Genomic DNA, 8,655 nt, shown 5'->3' on the forward strand with positions numbered 1-8,655 from the left:
CCACCTGAGTACCACCCCTCCCTCCTTTTTCTGCTTTTTTTTCTTTCTGCAAGGTCGTATCGCTCTTTTTTCGTTTATTTGTGTATTGAGTCCCTTGTGTTTTTAAATGTTACCGAAACGTAATTTTGTCTCGATTTTCTTTTGAAAACAAACTTTTATAAAATGATCACTGCGAACAACGTGCGAATCGGACACACGATTGGTTAGTTGACAGATAAAATGCGGTAATGTCATCCTTTATTCTGCTTCCCATATTCATCCTAATTCATAAGCGAAGTGTTGCATTATATTCATATTTAAACAATCACTTAAAAAATCAACAACTTGTAAATCAACGCCGAAAACTGAAAATTCTAAAAAGTATTATAGCTCCCTAGTTCATGAATGAAGTTCTAAATTCGCATATTGTACACAGGATAAGGTTAAAGTTGTTGGTGGCCCTTGTATTGCGGCATGATCTATTAAATTTAAGAAGCATGACTTTATTGCTTTTTCATTTTAATTGTAGTTGAAAATGATGTTAGGAAGAATAAGAACAACACCAGAGGTCAATTTTGATTACCTACAGAAGGACGAGGATAAATCTTTTGAAAAAAGAAATTCATAAAGGCAACAAAAACAAGACTTACAACGAGCATAATCAACTTATTGAATTAGTGCAAAAGAGACAACCCAAAAACATGAGAAAAATGGTTGTGATATAAGTATTGGTAGTGTTAAAAAACAATTTGAAAGTGATTTTTTTCCTCAAGAAGCTGTTTTGATGAGTGACAAAATTATTGCATTGGAAGTTGACTTTAATAAAATGTTGTTTTTAATTGTCATTTGTTCTTTGGTTGTATTTTTTCTTTACATGATGAAAACAATTAAGGTAATTAATAGTTTTCTATTTCAGTGATTGAACTATCATTCACCAGTTAGAATCAGTTATGCTACCTTTAGCTGTCCAATATTTTTAAGAAAGAAGAGGGCCATTCTTAAAAATATTGGACAGCTAAAGGTAACATAATGGTTTCTTATAGGTAAATGATAGTCCAATCACTGAAATAAAGAACAGGTAAAACAATAGAATGACGTCACAACAATGTTTTAATACTCGTTATTGTCCATTGTTAATCAATATATGTGTACATCATGTACATCATTAACATGAAGAATTGTTGTGTTCCCAACTATAAAACAACAAACAACAAAAATTTAAAAAAAATAGTTATAAAAGAGTCGTTATCAATAGAATGCCATAAGCGCTTTAAAGGTTTATATTTCATCAGCTGATTATGTTGATTAAAATGCAAATTTCAAATCCTCGACATGTCCTGTTTCCTTGTTCAGCTGCTGAAACTGGAAATTATAATAATAAAAGTCTAATTTGTGTTAAATAAAAAAAATCAGTGTAAAACAAAGTCTTTTGAAGGAAGTACTATACCTTTACATTACGAACACACAATAAAATGTTATCATTAATCATTGCGTAGCTATACTCGAGTGTTTTATACAAAAGATGAGCCACGAATTAAGTACTCGTTGACGTACACATTTCCAATAAGCCGAAAAGCTTGTTTGAAGAAAATATAAAAACAACAAAATCAAATTTAATCAAGTTAAAAATATATTATGTGAATCAAGCAATTTACTGTAGCTACTTTATGCGATTAGATAGAGTAAATCTAAGGAATGACTGTTATATCATATCTCAGTCTATGAAGAAATAACAAAAAAATGTGGTGCACACTGAAGAACCCGCTAAGCTATTTATTTTAAAGTGTGTATCACATTTTTTTATATTATTTCAAATATAGACAGAAAACTTAGGCAGTCATTATAATTTAATTCTAAATTCCATTTGAAACCGACGTAAATCATAGAAAAAACGTTGATGACGTCACGGTCACAAGACAATTTTATGTCTAAGAGTTGATAAACAAAACACAGTCAGCTAATCAAAAGGCGCGTTAAATTCAAAATGAAATAATTCGTTTATAGACATGCACACCGACGAATCGAATAAAACTTACACGGAGACTTGTATAATCTCTATAACAAATGTTTACCTCTACCTCAGTTTGTGGTCATATCAAGTCAGTGCATCTGCATATATTGACCATGTGTTGTTAGTTGTTGTTTTTATAGCTCCGTTGTTCATTGTCTCTGATATCAGTTGTTGTTGGTGGTTGTACTTTTTCTAATTATTTCATTAACTTATGATATCATGCATGACAAGTATTTATATATGAAGCAGATATTTATTCGTTCAAAGTGTGTTACGTTTTTTGATTGAGTTAAACCTGCCAATTGATATTTGATCGTGTGTTTTTCTATATTGTGATGCTATGCTATTGTTTCAGACAAAGGGAGAAGGTTTGGTACCATTAAAACGTTTAATCCCGCTGCAAATGTTTGCACCTGTCCTGAGTTAGGAATCTGATGTACAGTAGTTGTCGTTTGTTTATGTAATTTATACGTGTTTCTCGTTTCTCGTTTTTTTTTATATAGATTAGTCCGTTGGTTTTCCCGTTTGAATGGCACTAGTAATTTTGGAACCCTTTATAGCTTGTTGTTCGGTGTGAGCCAGGGCTCCGAGTTGAAGGCCGTGCATTGATCTATAATGGTTTACTTTTATAGATTGTTATTTGGATGGAGAGTTGTCTCATTGACACTCACACCACATCTTTCTATATCTATCTTACTTAGATTGTAACTTCAACTATGTTGTGTATTGGCTATTAAAAGTGAATACATATAACGTATCAAGAATAATTACAATCAATTGTTTCTCTTTTTGAAACACCATTTTGTTCCGGGTGTGTTTGAGTTGAAACAACAGCCTCTTGCCTCACATGTTTTTCGGGAAATCCCACTCCATCCGCATTCAAGACGAAAATTTGGTAGTACCTCACATTGACCTAAATAAAAGACATCGATACACGTACTCAGCTATTTTTAACCTTTCTGGTAGCGTTTCACATATATAACAAAAATATTTTTTTTTATTTAAGCAACATTTGAAAGTCCTTACAAAAAAGTATTGGTTACTGAAACAACATATTAACCCGAAAAATATCGTTTCATATTGGCTCTTATAGAAGATTATATAACTATTTCTTCTGTTCATCTTTCTTTTAATATATTGATTCACCACTTAGGATATTGTTTTTGTAATAAAGCATATGAAATTATGGAATTAATAAGTTTTTTAATGTATTTCTTTGGAAGGTTTAGGTGAATGAAGGTTAAAGTTATGACTTAGACTTTCTACACTACACTTCTACCTTTCATAAAATCTAAGCAAACATACACAGAGAGAGTTTTCTTATTGTTTCAAATAGTCCTCCTACAAATAGGTTGCAAGTTTTCTGATACAATTCATATCTAGCTCAAAAAGTTGAAACATAAGTTCATTTCCAATCGTAAATGTGTGCTTAGTCTTGAATTACCTCTTGTTAATAACTTTAGTAAATATTCTTCAATTTTCGTTAGAGATGTCTTATTGTTTACTAGCAGCAAATCATTTAATGTAATTGATTTTAAAAAATCGTTTTCAATTATTTCGAAATATTCTAAAACGTTGAATTTTAAATTTAACTTACGGTTTGCCTTCATGAAGCACTATTTTACTCCTTTTATACTTGAATCAAAGCAGCACCCATGTGATTCACACTTCTCTGGTGAAATCCCTCCCCAGCCACATTCTTGACGGTAAATCGGTGCAACGTGGCAAACATCAGCAGCATAAACTGAAAATGTAAAAATTGTTGAAACTAGTTAAAACAATTAATGTATGTTTCAACTGCTTACAAAAAGATAGGCGAAAAATACTAAAGCGACTGTGAAACTCATTGCTTGATTGGGGGAAATGCCTTGGCAACATATTTTGAACGTTGTTTCATTGAAATTGCTCATAACTAATTTACGGTTTGCCAGTCCATTTTTGTGTTAGAGAACACCTTTCCTGGTTGCAATCAATAAATATATGATATTGTTACCATATGTGTTTGTTTTGATATTTCGAAAACGCTTTTTGAATTACAACAAAATGTAAACTATTCATTTGTTTGCGTGAAAACAATTTTTTTCCTTTTTTTTGGTCCGGATTATATCTGTTTTACTTTAACTTTGTGGTTTCTGATTGTGGTTTCCACTTGGTTCACATACACAGTGTTATACACTATTTTATTAAGTAAAAATAATGTGGATTAAACCTGAGTATTCAGGTAGCTAAAGGTTTAATACCCCAAATCATAGTACATCACGTCCAGTTGCATAAAAAAAGGGATAAACAACAAATCCATCGGGTTTTTCAGTTGTTGGACATTTATCCTATATTGTATCGCAGTTACAAAAAACCAGTTATAAACATTTTTAAAGGTTGTTTCAAAGCACCAGTTTGTTTTAGGTTTCTTTAGAATATTTGAAGTTTACATTGTTACTTAAGGTTATACACAGGTTAAAAGGATGAACATCTAATTGTTTAACTTTCAGAATTAGTTATTGTCCTAAAGGTAATGCAATATGGTTTTTATTTCGTAGTAAAGTTTTACTCATGCCAAGTAAATAGTTCAAATCAAAATATTTATAAAGCCAAACAAGTACAAGTTGAAGAGCATTGAGGATCCAAAATTCCAAAAAGTTGTGCAAAATACGGCTAAATTATTTTTAAACAAAGATGAACAAAGACAAATACGGGAAAATCAATTGTGGTACCACACCTAAACCTCTCACTTGTGTTTACAACAATAGGTGAGCAAAACAGATATAGTAGGTAAAAATGTTAAAATGTGTACTATGGCAGTCAAAACTGGAAATTGTTAACTTTATAACTTTAAAACAAAAAAGGTTTTCGACAAAGGGGAACACAATGGCATATAGACACTCTATCGACAAAGCATATTATCAAAAAAAGACAACACTACAACAAAATGACATGTGAATACTCACCTATCCCGAAAACGACAGACATCAAAAGCAGTGGGTATGTGTTCATCTTCAATCACAAGTTAGAATGTTTTCCTTTTCAAATACTCAGGAAAACTCCTGAAAAAATATAGCATCTTACAAAGGAATAACATCTTAAAAACATACCAGTGTTCATTCAAATTATCATCGAATTAAATTTCGTCAAAATTCAACCGTTTAATTACGCAGTTATCACTTTATAGAAGAAGATACATGTACCGGATATATTACACCATATTTTTTTAAGTATTCATGACTTTGTTCGAAAATATATCGAAAAACGCCCACATGATACAGTTTAGTATGCGAAAAACTTAAATCGAATGTCTTGATACAAAATCGCAATGAGATTTATCGAAATAATTCCAAGCACAATGTGTATAATAAGCATATCATTTATCATGTTTAACAACAAGGAATTAATGCTTTCCCGGCATTTAAAAATCATTAACACTGTTTATGTACATCTCCACATTTAAAAGTTCAATATAATATATCTTATCTACTTTTAAGACATTTTTTTTTTATAAATATTTGTAACGATTAAAATCAGTGCTCAATTCGGTATGGGGTCCTTGGTGGCCGAATGGTTTAAGTAACTTCTGTATCATTGACCTGTCAGCTCTGACTTTGTTGTTTGTTCGTACCCACGTGGCAGGTGTATTTGAAGCCTGTCTTAATTGACTAGGATTGCAATTCTTCATGACGAAGATCGGTAGTGTACTCCACGTTGTCCAGATTTCCCCCAAAATGTAGTCAGGTATGGTTTTATAAAGATTAGCATTTAAACTGTGGATACAGACTTAATTGTAATAGCTATATCGCTATATATTAGGACACAGAAGCTGAGGAGATATGAATAGCTTTTGCAACCGGGAAACATTTCCGTTACATTCGAATTCATGATATTGCACAATCTTTGGGTCCTCTTAAATCTAGGATTTTACCAATATTCCACGCCTTCAGAGATTACAACATTGTATCTTCATTTGCAGGACGAGGTAAAAAACAGCTTGGGATACATCATGTACATGGAATGCTTTCCCCAAGGTATCAGATGCTTTTAGAAAGATGACAGACCAACCAAGTACAATATGCCATGATTCAATTCTACCGTTGCTGGAGCGAAATGTTGTTCTTTTGTACCATTGGACAAGTGAATCCAACAGTGTAAATAAAAAAAAAGAAAAGTACTCTTTGCACATAAAGGTAGATCAATCGAGTCTGTACCACTTACACGAAAGACACCTTACCAACATGCCAACCGTTCTGTGTACCAAGCTGGATTGATTTGGATACAGTGTTTGCTTTTACTCCCTGTTCTTTCTTCCGTGTACAGCTTTATGCAAGTGTGGTGGAGATTGTGTCTGGTAGACTGCATAGTATTGGGTGTACCGATACAAACAGGATGAATGAACGTCTTATTGCATATAATAGCTACTGTATATATATATATATATGTATATATATATATAACTTTCAAATGTACACATCTGATAGATATGCTTTTTAAATATTGCAACGTCCTATTGAATTGTTTATCATTTTAGCTATTTCTTGGAAAAACCGGAAGTTGATAGTTTTTCGTATTGATTTCATATCTTTATTTGTTAAGAAGGGGTCTGAAGAGATAATATACAAAGTTTCATTGTTCTACCACCTTGTATACAGTTTCTTCGATATTTAGTTTAGAATTTTTGCTAATAGTTATCAAAGGTACCAGGATTATAATTTAGTTCGCCAGACGGCGTTTTGTCTACATAAGACTCGTCAGTGACGCTCACTTCAAAATATATATAAAGCCAAACAAGTACAAAATTGAAGAGCATTGGGGATCCAATGTTAAGAATGGTGTTAAGAGCTTATATACCAAATTTCATGCTTTCACCACATTGTGCAGAGTTTTTCTTTTATTTCCTGAACTATGTTAGCTGTATTCAATAAAACTGATATCAGTGTATCCAAGCTCCTTTACTACTAAGATAAATTTTCATATACCGATACTTTTAGCATCTTCTGTTTGACCTTTAAGCATTAACAAAACATTGTTTGCGTAAAAAAGTCTATGATTGAAATTTATATTCTAGTCTTTAATATGGTACCATTTTCACTCAGACTTTAATAAACACATTATAGATACCAGGATTGAAATTTTACATTTGCACTAGACGCGCATTTCGTCTCATCAGTGACACTTTTAAAAAAAAGGTTAAAAAGGCCGAAAAAAGTATGAAATTGAAGAGCAATGAGGACCAAATATTCCTAAAAGTTTTCCAAATACAGCATTGTACAGCAAGTTAAATTGTTAATAAGGTAGAAAAGCCTAAGTAATTCAAAGTTTTGAATTAACAATTATGACCGTATAAATGATCATTAATGTCAATACAGAAGTACTGACTAATTGGCTTGTGATACCCTCGAGGAATAAAAACTCCACCAGCAGTGACATCGACTCAGTGGTTGTAGATTGCACTTTGTTAAAACAGCTGTTTCTCAAACCACGCCTCTTTTGGGGAGATATATAATATTCATAAATATGTTAATTTGTTAACGTAATAGGTCCCATTTATGAGAGACGTCACGGAATGAAACCAGTATAGAAAAACATGGTAACGTCTAAATTTTAATTCTTAAGAGGTCCACAAATGAAGTTAAGGATAGTATAGAATTTCAGTATCAGTTTAAACTCTTAGAAACTAAGGGTATATAAATGTTGGAAATATCCCACAATCCTATATTTTGACCTTTGAATAAAATAGTAGTGCATATGAACCTCCCGTTCCGAGATATTATTTTTCATGAAAATTCATAGTAAAACTGTCACATATCATAGATACCAGGATTAAAATTCTATATTTTTCCAAGACGCGCGTAACGTCTACAAGTGACGCTTGAATAAAAAAAATGTACAAAGGCCAAACAAAGAACGCAGTTGAAGTGCATTGATGACCAAAAAGTCCTATTATTACTTTGATTTTTGGTGAGATTATACATATTGTGTTTATATGTATTAGGAATTACCTCTTTGTTTGACTTGAATATTAATAAAGCATAAACTTGCAGCAACGCATGAATAAATAGATTAAATAAATTGACAATGAAAAAAATAAGCAAAAGGACTTCGTTAGATGTTATCTAAAAGTTTTAAATTGCAGAATCTTTGAACTTCTCTTTTAAATTCAGACATGAAGTATATTTACAAAAGTTTAATAATACTTTATTATACTAGAATTCATTGATAATAATATGTACTATAGATGTATACTAGAAAGATCAGACAACTATCAACATGCATATATTTGACTCACTTAGAAAAATACAGATAAATAGAAATAAGAAATATCTTTAGTGACAGTCACTTGCACACAATGCCACCAATAATACCAAAGTCATGTGACCTAGGTTCCAGTTGAGGTACATTGAAAGTTTATTAAATACTCTTACAACGGTGTATGTGATTGAGAACCATGAACTGTTCTCTTGCCTTATTACATAACAAACATATGTCACTGAAGTTTCATACTGAATGAGCATCAATTGAAATATCAAGGATTTATAATTCTTAAGGTGGTACCTAACACTACAGGGAGATAACTCTGTAAAGTCAGCAGAACGTTTTAATGACGTTGTGTTCATAAGGGAATATTAAGCTTCTCAATGATCAAAATAAGTGTTTGTCAAACTGCTATATAACCAGTGTAA

At 31.7% G+C, this 8,655-nt stretch overlaps 1 long non-coding RNA gene across 1 annotated transcript; it reads right to left on the reverse strand.

The window, feature by feature from the left end:
* Nucleotides 1–1,224: 1,224 nt before the first annotated feature.
* On the reverse strand, nt 1,225–5,056 carry LOC139498728 (uncharacterized). Its single transcript, XR_011658001.1, has 4 exons — nt 4,936–5,056; nt 3,588–3,734; nt 2,762–2,903; nt 1,225–1,341 (listed from the first exon to the last, which is right to left on the reverse strand). It is a non-coding gene; the product is annotated as an uncharacterized lncRNA (long non-coding RNA).
* Between the last annotated feature and the right edge of the window lie 3,599 nt (nt 5,057–8,655).

The sequence above is a fragment of the Mytilus edulis genome, chromosome 12 (assembly GCF_963676685.1).
Source record: "Mytilus edulis chromosome 12, xbMytEdul2.2, whole genome shotgun sequence".
Taxonomy (NCBI): domain Eukaryota; kingdom Metazoa; phylum Mollusca; class Bivalvia; order Mytilida; family Mytilidae; genus Mytilus; species Mytilus edulis.